This window comes from Chenopodium album, chromosome 2 (assembly GCF_948465745.1).
Source record: "Chenopodium album chromosome 2, dcCheAlbu1.1, whole genome shotgun sequence".
Taxonomy (NCBI): Eukaryota; Viridiplantae; Streptophyta; class Magnoliopsida; order Caryophyllales; family Amaranthaceae; genus Chenopodium; species Chenopodium album.
Window position 1 is genome coordinate 32,286,299 of NC_137835.1, and position 13,773 is coordinate 32,300,071.

The 13,773-nt window shown below is 37.0% G+C and overlaps 1 long non-coding RNA gene and 1 other non-coding gene across 2 annotated transcripts; both read left to right on the top strand.

Moving 5' to 3' along the window:
• The first annotated feature begins 3,092 nt into the window (after positions 1 to 3,092).
• Positions 3,093 to 5,611, top strand: LOC145585059 (uncharacterized). Its single transcript, XR_014100543.1, has 3 exons — positions 3,093 to 3,630; positions 4,885 to 4,941; positions 5,277 to 5,611. It is a non-coding gene; the product is annotated as an uncharacterized LOC145585059 (long non-coding RNA).
• An 8,055-nt stretch (positions 5,612 to 13,666) lies between these two features.
• LOC145607270 (small nucleolar RNA R71) lies at positions 13,667 to 13,773 on the top strand. The gene has a single exon (XR_014105535.1). It is a non-coding gene; the product is annotated as a small nucleolar RNA R71 (small nucleolar RNA).

Genomic DNA, 13,773 nt, shown 5'->3' on the forward strand with positions numbered 1-13,773 from the left:
CGGTTTCTATGTGGGGGGTGCCAATTACCCCCCTTTTTGGAACTGGTTCAAAAACGGTGCCCTAAATCGGTTTTAGCACCGGTTAACCGGTGCCTTTAATTATTTTGGCCACTGGTTAACCGGTGCCTAAAATAATCTCCCGCGTTATTTTTTTGGTGGCAGCTTATAATAAATATTTTTTTTTTTCATTTTTCGTGCAATAATATTAAAAAAAAAACACCCTGTTTCCAGCAATAATAATATCCTGTAATTCCAGCAATAATAATAAATAAAATAATTAATTTTATTATTATTATAATTACTAACAATAATAATATTATTAAATATTATAATAAAATACAAATGATATTAAAAACAAAGAATTCATATATATATAGATATAAATATTCCCAAACGCAATACAATAAAAAAAAAAGTGTTATATATATATATATACAAATGATAGTAAGTAAATAATGAATAATAATATAGTTCAAAAGTTAACATAAATTTACAATTAAAATGTCATTTACATGTTGAACGTGATAAAATATGCCAATATTTCACGAACATCATTAAGTTCCTTGATTGTCAACGGACCATCCTTTTGGACCTTGCAAAACTTGAAATACAAAAAAATATGTTAGAATTAATTAATTAGGCAAAACAATATGTATTTTATCAAATATGACTTCTATTTAGCCCATTTCCTACCTTTTTTATCAAATGAACTATTTCTTTTTCATAACATGTCAATGTCACCTAGTTTTATGTGTCTAAGCCCTAAAATTGATTAAAAAAATATATTTTTATTAAGGTTTAAGATGCTTTTTACTCAAAATGACCCAAATATGGCCTATATGACTTTACTTTGCCCATTTCCTACAATTCTTATCAAATAAACTTTATTTATCTCATAACATGTCAATATTATCTAGTTATAGGTGTATAAGTAATGAAATCACATCAAAAGAGCATATTTACACAAAATGGCCCAAATATGGCCCATATGACTTCTATTCTGCCCATTTTCTATCTTTCTTGTCAAATGACCTTTTAATTTCTCATAACATGTAAATGTTGGGTAATATTAGGTGTCTAAGGCTAGAAATCACATCAAAATAACATTTCATTAAGTTTAACAACGCATTTTACTAAAAATGGCCCAAATATGGCCTATTTGACTTCTATGTAGCCCATTTCCTACATTTCTTATCAAATGAAGTATTTCATTCACATAATATGTCAGTGTCACATAGTTTTATGTGTCTAAGCCCTAAAATTGAATAAAAAAAAACATTTTATTAAGGTTTAAGACGCTTTTTACTCAAAATGGCCCAAATATGGCCTATATGACTTTACTTTGCCCATTTCCTACAATTCTTATCAAGTGAACTTTATTTATCTCGTAACATGTCAATATTATCTAGTTATAGGTATATAAGGAATGAAATCACATCAAAAGAGCATATTTTCACAAAATGACTTCTATTCAGCCCATTTTATACCTTTCTTGTCAAATGACCTTTTTATTTCTCATAACATGTCAATGTTGGGTAATATTAGGTGTCTAAGGCTAGAAATCACATCAATATAGCATTTAATTAATTTTTAGGACTTACCTCATCAAGCTGTTGACTGTCCGTACAATGAGTCACTATGTCAAGCATGAATCTCATCACATACAAAGCACAATCAAGTCCATTTTCTTGTTGTGCGCACTAGCATATGACAAACAAATCACATCAGTTGAAACATGCAAAAGAAATTAGAAAATATTTACTAACATAGATTTTGAAGATAATCACAATATCATGTTAATTACCAACGGTGACTTCCATGTTGGACCCTGTGGAGCACGACAATGTTGCTTCTTCATAACACTGTAGTAAATAAATTACATTCAAATTTGATTAGTCGTTTGACTACTAAATTAGTTATTATTAGCAATAATCATCACTATGTAGCTTTATATATTTACTTTTGCAATATAGACTTCACGAGCCACTTCTCCAATGATCGAGCTAAATCAAGGTAATAAATTGTGTTATTGGAATTACAAATCACCATGAGGCTCCAATGCTCTCTACATAAGTTCACAATAGACAAGCAAATTAATATTTAGGAGTCAACATATAATGAGGCCAAATCGATTGAATTTGACATGGTTAGACTTACTCTTTATAACATGGGGCTAATATGAACTTGTCTTCCGCATGCGCTGATTCCCTTATACTCTGCACAACATAGTACAACACGTCATGGGGGTTGCCTATGATTCTAGTAGTGGATAACTGCTCGGGGCATAACCACCCAACTTTACAAGGAGAATCAGTTTCAGTTCAGTGCTCCTATAGTGCTCTACATGCATGAACATTGAATAATTAATCACATGTAGGATAATAACCATAAATTTGAATAACTTAAAAAAAGTGTAGATTATGTGGGCATTGAAGTACCTCATGAATGTTTGAATGAGGGAAATGTTAAGCTTTGCACCACGTAGAAATTCCTTCACATCTTCTTTGCTGATCCATGCAACTGCATCCTCATCATAGTGGAACATTGCCTTAGGAAGTGCAACTTCCATGGGATCGACCAAATGACAAGCACGGTTGTGAAGAAAGGTGATGTCAGCAGAGAGCGATTGAAGAACAATGTCTTTAACTAGTGGAGTAGGTTGCATGGGTGAACCTTTGTGCAACTTCGACGCTTGTTCACTCTTGAACCTTTGTTCACTTAGCTTCTTCTTAGGTTGATCAATGCTTTTAGGCATCTCCACCCTCTTTCTCTTTGAAGTTTTGCTTCCATGTAAAATCTGAAATAGTTTGAGAAAGAATAAGTTTATAAGTTGAGAAATGAACAAAATAGGCATATTACACTAGTAGAAAAATGCTCATTTGCGTCGCCTTATTTGCGTCACTCATAGAAACAAATGACGCAAATAAGATATTTTGACAACCTTATAAGTAATTTGCATCAGGCATTTGTTATAAAGCGACGCAAATGTCAAACATATTTCAACTTATTTATATTTACGTCGCTTTTATAAGTAGGAGCGACGCTTAGAACAATGTTATTTGCGTCACTCGTTTATTGACAAGTGACGCAAATAACCTTTGTGAGTCAATTGCGTCATTTCTTTCTTTACTGAGTGACGCAAATGACCATTACGACTTATATTAATTCTCGCTGCCTTCTGCTGTTCGAACTTCAATACTCCAAACCATAGAAAATTCAACCCCAAAATTCCCAGAAATTCAACATCAAAACCCCAAAAAATTGATCGGTAAAACCCCTGAATTCCCCATTGCTGCTTTGCTGCTGTTCAACCCCCTAAACATCAGCGAATTAAGAGTAATACCTCGAGAAATTCGTCTTCATAACCTACCAATTTGACCACTAATAAAAAATCCCAGCAAATGTGAGGCAAAACCCCTTATATTCGAGCAAATCCGAGCAAAAATCCCCTACTTTCTTGCAAAAAATCTACCCAAAATCCCCACGAAATTCAATTGCAAAAAATCGAGCAAATTACCTTAATTAAATTTGAGCAAAATAGCAATTGAAAGTTAGGGTTTGTACTCAATAATATGGAATTTTGGCTCTATTATTGCTGAAGTTGCATATGCAAAATCGATTTCAAGCAAGGTAAGACCTCTTCATCTCTTTTCTTTTTTATCATGCACTTCAATCTACATAGATATTTGGATTCAATTGTAAATTAACTTAGTTTCATCTACCTATTTTGTTGTTGTTTTTTGCACGAATTCTAGTTTTACAAGCATGTTTATAAATAACAGCTTTTTGGGGTTCATATTCGAATTTAGGGTTCATATTCGAATTTAGGGTTCGTCAAATATAGGATTTATACTCGATTCTAAGGAATTTTGGTTCTGTTTTGGTGAATTTATGTAGTTGATTTCACTATTTTGGTTCTGTTTTGGTGAATTTATGTAGTTGATTTGGTGAATTTTGATTTTACTATTTTATTGATTTTTCTCCAATCTGACTGTATTTTCTTTTATGTTTTGCTGCTCATTTTACAGTTTTTTAAATCTGACTGTTTTTTTTTATTATTATTATTTTTTTTTTAATTTTTATGTTTTGCTGCTCATTCTGGATGATTTTTCCCCTGCTACTACTAAGAGAAGCTCTTTCCCATTTTTTTTAGCTCAAAAATGTTCCATGATATACTTGGCCGTGAAAAGATAAACTATGACATAGTGTTTGTAATGAAATAATTTTACCAGGCCGTTTTGTTAAAAATAAACGACCACTCCTAGCCTTGCCTTACACCCCTCAAGAATATGAGCATCTGAGTTTACTTTAACACACCCAAGGCACGGTTTCTTCCAGCTTGTAGCAGCATCATTTTGTCTCAGAACAGAGGGGGGCAGCAGAACCTTTTTAGCATAGCCATTGTAATCATGAACTATCCTTGCAAACCCCGCAGCCAGCAGCACACTATTCGGATAATAAGGAAGACTCATGTACAGTTAATAAGGTTTAAATGCTGTTTGTTTGCTCTAATATTCTGGATATTTTTACTATTTTAGTCTGAGACTTTGAGTCTTCCTTAATTTAACTCTGAGTATTTCTTTGTTCACAGTAGTAGTGTAGAACATAGAGGGGTTAACTATTCCCTTTTTTTTAAGCACTGGTCATGAGAGAAACATCCTATTGTAATCACGAGGTTTGCTGTAGTAATTTAATTTGTCTTTCTCTGAGATTTTAACGTCTCAATAATTAAGAAGAGCTAAAATTGCAAATTTGGAGTTGTGAACTGTAAATGTTTTGTGCTAGAGGAGATTTTCTTTCTAATATTTCTTTTTCCTATTGCACCATAAATATCTTGTATGTTAATTTGATATTCCTAAATATCTGACTTGTGTAATTGAGCAGGGTAATGGATGAACTACCAGAAGCAAGGATTGCTTTTATTGGTGATGGTCCTTATAGGTAAATCTCATTGATATCTTCTTTGTGCCTTTGTAGTAGATAAGGTCATGCATTAGTTCATGATTACAATGGCTATGTCACTCTTGGTTTTTGCATTAAGAAAATCCTGATCGAATCGTATAAATGCCATTCTTGGTTTTTGTATTAAGAGGTTTTGCAAATAATTGGCATCAATCCTTTATTCCTCTGCTAGTATACTTAATTAGAGGAACAACTATTAGTATTTTCTTGGAAAGGTAATGTAGTTGTTTAAATAATTGTAGAATATTATTTTGTTGCTTTGATGCTTCATTCTCAACTCTGATTGTTTATTGATTAATTGTATTTGATATCAGGAACTGGTTACTTTATTTAAACTGTTTGCAAGAGAAAAAGGAAGTGGACTTCCATTATGGACTTGTTCGATCGTGTTAGGGAAATGAAGATTTTGTCCCTAAATTGAATTACGCTGGCTTCAAATTCCATATTATTTATTGGATTATTTTGTTATAGTTCTTAGGCTTGAAATGAACGCATTTGATTTACCAACATTTTGGTTGGTCTGGTGCTTGTGTTATACTTATTAATGATGAAGAGGTCAATATTGTTTTGTTGTAAACTTAGCGCATGTTGGACTCTTGTTTTGGATTATAGGCTTGAAATGAAATTTGGTTAATTGGTGTTGGGATGATGAGTATAATTTCTATGATATTGAGATGTAAATTATTGGACAGGTTGTTAATATAATGTCGTCATTCCCAAATTTATGGGTAGGCCAAATTACAAAGGAGACTATGCCGAAATTTACATTTGCATTATTCAATAATATTGCATTTTAATTTCAATTATATTAGCGTTAGCATATTACTTTATACCACTACTGAGGAAAACAGGTACTACAAACATATACAAGGCAATTATTATAATTAAAAAAAAATCACCTCATTTGCGTCACTCATTAAACAAACAAGTGACGCAAATACATCAATTTTGTATTGTCTAGTAAGTCATTTGCGTCACTCCTATATAAACAAGTGACGCAAATAACAAACAAGAAGTTTATCAGAAGAGTCATTTGCGTCGCTCCTTTATAAAGGAGTGACGCAAATAACAAAAAAGAAGTTTATCAGAAGAGTCATTTGCGTCGCTCTTTTATAAAGGAGTGACGCAAATAAGAGTCATTTGCGTTGCTCCTTTATAAAGGAGTGATGCAAATAACAAAAAAGAAGTTTATCAGAAGAGTCATTTGCGTCGCTCCTTTATCGCTCCTTTATTGCTATACTTTTACAAGCCGCAATTGTAAAACGTTAAAACAATTCAATAAGAAATTATCATGCAATACCAATAATCAATAATAGTCAATCATCAATGCTTCAATTACCCAGATTGTAAAGGGCTTTCGCTACGTATTACAATCACACAATTAATTTACCGGTATTAAATTTCATCTCTCGAATCTCGACTTAACCATTTATAAATTAATCTGCCTATTGAAACTAGACCTAAACATTAATTCTCATCTGTCGAATCTCGAATCAATGTTGTGAAACTCATGCATAAAAGATAGGCCTAATCTAGTCACAGAGCATTAAATCAATCAATAGGAAATAAATCTGGCATTGATAGTTAACAACAACAAATTACCCCTTCATATTTTTTATGGATCCCCATAAACCCTAGAAATAGAACTACTCACACATATTAAAAACTAAACTAATCAAAGCAATAAAATAAATCATGATAAAAGGAATAAAGTAAATAACTAAGATTAAGAGAAGAGAAATCGTTACAAAACTAATCTGTATTAATGGAAAATAATCAAGAACAAAAGTTGAGAGAAGAGTTAAGCGAGAGAAAAATACTAAGTAGAGAGAGAGAGTCTAGGAAGAAGATAATCTAATAATTCCGTACAAAATCGTCTTTAAACGTTTTCTAAAACAAGAATTAAAACTAAACTTAATCAGGTCTTCCAAAAACGCGCGCCCGATCGGGCGAAGGGCCGCCCGATCAGGAGCGCCTTTTTCTTCGTATTCTTCCCAAGCAGCATCGTCCGATCGTGCTTGAGGCTCGCACGATCGGGCACGCTATAGCACGCTCACCCTAATAGTCCTGCCGCACCCGATCGTGCTAGAGGTAGCCCGATCGGGCGGTTGCTTCTCCTTGAGCTTGGACTTCGATTGGGCTTGATTTCTCGGCCCAATCCGGATTTCCTCCTCGGGTCTTGAGAACTTGGTCCAAATGCCTCGGGATCCCAATTACCGAGCCCTTAATCACCGGCTCTCACCGATCCTGGGCTCCAAAAGTGGTCGTGTCCTTTTAGCTTCCGTAGTTGATCCATAAAGCCCGGGAAAATGCTCCAAGAGTGCAATTTCCTGTAGAATACAACTAAAACTACGAAAACACTAGAACACACAAATTAGTAATAAAAGTGGCTCTAAAGAGCCAAAAACACTACTAATAACGACCAAGGGACAAGGGTAAAACACTATATAAAATGGACATATCAAACTCCCCCAAGCCAAACCTTTGCTTGTCCCTAAGCAAAGATCTCATCAATGAATCAATAAATATGCTTCACCCCAATCAATAAAAATCAAGCACAAACGATCCAGGGTAAATCAAATAAACATGCTTCAAAGTCAACCAATCAAATCCATCTAATCACCAATCTCCCTAACAATTGTCAAAACAGAGCAAACCACAAGAGCATATAGAATTCAAGACTAGTGCTCACACACTACACTCTCATTTATGTGGCGAGTAAAAGATGTACTCGATCGCTCTCCATCCAACCCCTTTATGTGAACAATGTCCTCCAAACTCACACTCTCGTGTGTATAAAACAATGAACGCTCAATCCTACTAGTCGACCCTAAATATGCCAAATCATAACTTCCATTGATAAACAACACTTTCACATTCATACAATTCTATGCACAAAGGTCGGAAGGTCTTTAACGTAAGGCTAGGGTAAAGGGTAGGATAAATTTGGGAATAAGTGAGAGAAAAGCTATGCTTAAAGGAGCCATATCCTAATAAAACCCATGATAAAAAATAACTAATGATCAACATCTCCTACATAACCAACTCTAACATCAACCAAGTATACTCCAATCATAATAAATAAACCCAACTCTTACAATTTCACTCATAAGATATAATAATGAAGAAATAGAGTGAATAAACAAACTTTATTTTCCAAACTTGAATTTTTTTTTCATTGAAGCTCTATTATTTCCTTTGATCAACCTCCAAATAGAACATTTGAACATTTTTTTTTCTTTTGAAGTTCACTTATTTTTTCACATTTTTTTCTTGAACTTCTCTCTTTTTTTTTTCCATAAAATCATGCTTTATTTTTTCAAGAAAACATATCTCTCAAACTCATCAAAAATAAACATGAATAACAACAAAACAACTTCTCAAATCCCACCCAAATTGTGCTAATAATAAGCACACTACAAACTCCCTCACCTCACTCACTAATAGCTCCCCCAAGCCAAGCTTGGAACTAGTAACCAATGGGGCAAAAAAGGCTTGTAATGCGACTAATAAACAATAAAAAAGTCAAGGCAACAACATGGGTAGCAAGAAGGGAACAAATGTATCTACAATCTCTGGAGGCCACCTAAAAGAACAAATGCCTTCGTCCTCCACAATGTGCATAATAATGAATCATATAAACATTACTTATAGTTGCAAACCAATACTCAAATTCATTGACATACCAGGAATTATGGAACTATCACACATTCCTTACCAGATCAACTAGTCAAGCACTATATTCACAAGTAGTTGGACAAAATTGTCGCATGTTAAGGTTTCAAGGCAACCAAACATCAAATCATGGTCAACTAATCCACAATGCTTATCATCAAATACCAAGAATCAAAATAATTTACTCAAGTAAGGGGCACAGGGAAGCATAATTTACAATTCATTGGAACGTATTTTTTGATTTTTTTATTTTTCAATTTTTCAATTTTTTTTTTATATATATAAGAAAGCAATAAAACTAACTTAAAAAGAGAGAAATCTAACCTAAGAAAACACACCAAAAATAAAAGAAAAGAGAAAAATAAATATACCAAACAAAAATCTCCCCCAAGCCAGAATCAGACAATGTCCTCATTGGCTCGGAAACTAGTCCATCATAGCTAGTCCTCATCATCATCCATCCTCTCATATCCTCCTCCATGACTCGAACCGGCACCACCCTTGCTTGGCCCAGCACCACCATAACCCGAACTACCTTCAAAGTAGTTATGGTCCACATTCCCACCCATACTCCCAAAAGGAGCATCACCCCCACATCCGTAGACTGAAGAGTAGTCCACATAAGTACCATACGCACCGGGGTGAGAATACCCTCCTTGGGGTATTGGAACCAATTGGGAGTAAGTGAATCGGGAGGAATAGCCCCCCGACGGGCATAATCGTCATACATGGGGTATAGGCCCCTCCCGAGGTTCCTCTCTATGTAACCAACCCGCCCATCTATGGTGCTTAACCTAGAATCTAGGTTTTGCATCATACCCTCAACTCTCCCTTGCCTCGTCTCGATGCAGTCTAATTGGCTCCTAAAAGCCGAAAAGTCATAAGGGGCATTGGGGTCGACGTTGTAGTCGACCGAGGAAGTGGGCATGCCATAGGTGAAGGGTGGAGGTGGTTGGTAGTGTGGTGAATGGTGAGTGGGGGAATGGTCTAGGTGGGATTGGTGGGGTTGTGGTGAAGGTTGAGGTGGTAGAACCTCACCTTGACCATTAATCTCGAAAGTATAAGAAGGCTTCCCCTTCTCAAATTTGGTCAACGCGGGGTTGGGTAAGGTAAAGGCTTGATCCCTCCTACCCGATTGTCGGTGGACTATCCACCAAGTATCACTCCCCACGGGTTGCACCCAGTTCAAACTCCCTAAATAGGCTAGGTCCATGAGGTTTGATCCTACAACTTTCCTATGCCCATCCGGGTTCCAACCTAGGTGTTTCCTAGCAATGTGGGTCACTAACCCCCCAAAATAAATAGGTGCCCTAGACCTACTAGCCTCAGCCGCGTTGGCCGCCCTTTGGAAGTTATTGGCTATCCTATGGGGTATGTTCAATTTTTCGGCGGTAGGAATTACATAGGATGCCAAAAGTTCCAATTCATCTCTCCTAACATTTGCCGGTTCATGCCTCCCAAAAATAGTGAGGCCGGCAAATCTTTGCCAAAATTTTGGGACGGGATGTTGAATCCACGTCCCTTTGGCATGCTGGAGGTTAACTAACTCCTCCCCAGTTAGCCTCTTATAGACCACGGCGGTGTGGTCTTGAGAGGGTTCAATCGGTTTATCCGATTTTAAATCAAACAACTTTTCGAATTCTATAAGAGTTAGTCTCACATCATTATTTAATAATCGGAATTGTACATGAGTAATTAGTGCATTCATTTTAATAACATTAAAACTTGAAATAAATTCCAATGTTAAGTAGTCATACGTATCATGGCACATTTGAAAGAAACCACTCATGCCTATACCTTTGAACAATTTTTCCAAATATTTATCTAAGCCTAACCTAGCTAGTGTGGGATGATGAATAAAACGGGTAGATATTACCTGGCGATCGATGAGGTTTAGCATCCTAGCCCGTTGCTCCTCCGAGGTAATGACAACCTCCTCCCATCCCGGAATTTGAAGATCCGGGTTGACCGTTGGTTATGGTGCCCTCGAACTCTCACCCCTTTGTGTCCTTGAACGTTTTGAGTCCATTATATGAGGAAAAATTTGATGCTTGGAGCTTTCTCTCTCTAGGGGTTTGAAGGAAGTATGAGAGAAAGTGGGAGAAAATAGGTGGGAAATGTAGAGGAAGATGTGAGAATTAATAATATGTAAAAATTTTGAGGTTTTGATGGATGAATTTGAGGAGATCTTGAAAAAGAAGTGAGTTTGAAGGTGTGAAAATGGAGGTTTTAGAGATAGAAAGTAATGGGGAAGAAGATGAAATAAGAAGAAAGTGAGGAAAGAAAGAAGAGGAAAAGTTTAAAGGGACGGTCAAAATAGGCGCGCCCGAACGGGCGAGCCTCGCTCGATCGGGCGGATCATTTGAATTTCCAGAATTGAAGTTGCGCGCCCGATCGGGCGCGAACACGAACGAAAAATTCGCCCTATGGCTCGCCCGACATATCTTTTCCTCCACTCGATTTGCGCCCGATCAGGCAACCTCGCCTGATCGGGCGAAATTTGCTTGAGTTTCTGACGGCACTTGCGCGCCCGATCGGTTCGCCCGATCGGGCGAATTTTGCTTGATTCCCAGCTCTCCTTTCGCACCCGATCGGGCAGCCACGCCTGATCGGGCGAATTTTAAGGTGGAAATATATCATGCTTGCGCACTCGATCGGGTGAGCTCCGCCCGATCGGGCCCGTGCCCGGTCTGAATTCCTTAGCTATTGCTTTCTTCTTTGTCTTCAAATTTCTTCTAAGTTTTTCGACCTCTTAAACCTATACCTGTACAAAAACACTTTTAAACGGTAAAATTTCACTCTCTTCGCCTCTCAAAATAAAAATAAATGAAAAGGAAAAATAGTATAGAAAGCAAGAAATACGGGTTACCTCCCGCAAAGCGTTGGTTTATCTAGGTCCCGCACGACCTTCTTACCAAGTACAATATCTAGGACCCTTGGCCTAACGCTTGATCGGGTGGTTTCTCACCCGGTCTAATGGTGTTCAGGACGCCAAATCACCTTATCTGGTGGATCCTCCTTGACTTGGACTGGGGGATCTTCAATGCTACGCACTAAAAATCCTCCTTCGATCGAAGGCTGCTCCAAATTGTCATTGCGTTCAACACTTGCAACTCGATCTGGCGGAACACTTACTGTAGGCTCGATTCGCACAACTTGCTCGATCGGTTCCCCTTGTTCATCCTCAAAACCAAGACCAACATTGTAGAGTGCTCTTTCTATTGCATCGACTTCCTTCTGCCATTTGTCTATCTCATCTGAAAAGGATGCAACACAAGATACCGCCTCTAAGGGATCTTTTTCAAGAGCTTGGGGCTTGTTAGAATAATTTACAACCACATTAACACTGAAACATTTCTCCTCAGTCATGGAGCTTTTAGGGGCATTATTAAGATTAAAAATAACTTTATCATTCCCTACTGATAGTGTTAACTTACCACTTCGTACATCTATGACTGCTCCTACAGTGTTAAGGAATGGTCTACCCAAAATAATTGGGGTTTGCATATCCTCAGCCATGTCAAGAACAACAAAATCTACAGGTATATAAAATTTAGTTACTCTAACGGGGACATCCTCTAAAACACCTAAGGGGTATTTGAAAGAACGGTCGGCCATTTGTAGAGTTATATTGGTAGCTTTTAATTTACCCGTATTCAACTTAGAACACACAGATAATGGCATGACGCTAACACTGGCACCCAAATCACATAATGCATTATCAATCAAGAGATTGCCAATATGACAAGGGATAGAAAAACTACCTGGATCATTTAATTTAGGTGGAGACTTTTTTTGAAGTACGGCACTACACTCTGCAGTGATAGCTACCGTCTCTACCTCACTAATAGACCTTTTTCTCGTCAATATTTCTTTCATAAATTTTGCATACGAGGGGATTTGTGTGATTAATTCAGTAAAGGGAAATGTTACCTTCAAATCTGTAACCACCTCCAGGAACTTACCAAACTGCTTATCCAAGTTTGTCTTCAATTGACGATTGGGGAAAGGGAGTTTGATAATTGGCTTTGGAGCATTATTATTCTTGTTTGGAGTATCCACCTTCTCTAGAGTTGTACCCTGCAATGTATAATTAGATATGTTAGTATTATCCTTTAGCCCTGCAGGGCTATCAACTACATTGTTTGGTTTAACGGAATTAAGATTAACATTATTTAATAAAATAGGTTCATCAAATCTGGGCATAGAGGGCCCTTCATAGTTTGAACCGCTCCACAGAGTAATTGCAAATGCTTGATCCGTAGGCCTAGTCGGCTGTGCCGGCAGATCTCCCTGTTGGCGGGCTTGTAGAGTAGCGGAGAGTTGCGCAATTTGATTATCTACAATTTTATTATGCGCTAGAATTTGATCAATTGTCGCATCTCTGCTCTCCATGTGCTTTTGCATATTGGCCAACATTGCTCTAATTTCCACCAGAGAAGGGTCAGAAGATGAGGAGGGTTGTTGTGGTTGGTTCTTCTGGCTAGCATTGGGATGATAATATTTCTGCTGCTGTTGCTGTGGCGCCTGTGGTTCTTGTGGTGGTGGATTTTGAACATTAGTGCTCTGGTAGGAAAGGTATGGATGATTCCGATACCCAGGATTGTAAGTGTTGGAGTATAGGTTATTCTGCCTATAAGCTTGGAAGGCATTAACTTGCTCCACGGAACTCCTGCAATCCTGCTCCCAATGACCTACAATACCACAATTTTCACAGAAAGCCTCATTAGAATTATTATTAATCGCATAAACATTAGCTACATTAGTAGTGCTCAGATTATCTAATTTTTGGCAAATAGAGGTTAGTTGGGCCTGCAAAAAGGATACAAAGTCGACACTATGCTTCCCCTTGTTAGCAAATCCTCTAGGGTTCCCATATTGGAAATTGTGTATCGCCATGTCTTCAATAACCCGACCTGCATCATCAACATCAAGATTCATAAATCTTCCACTAGCTGCAGAGTCTAAAACTATTCGAGAAGAATTTCCAAGGCCATTATAAAAGGCTTGGATTAACTGCCATTGTGCTAAATTATGGTGAGGGCAATCTCTTTGTAAATCTTTGAACCTCTCCCAAGCCTCATATAAAGATTCATCGGCTTCTTGGACAAATTTCTGGATCGCACTCCGTAGTAC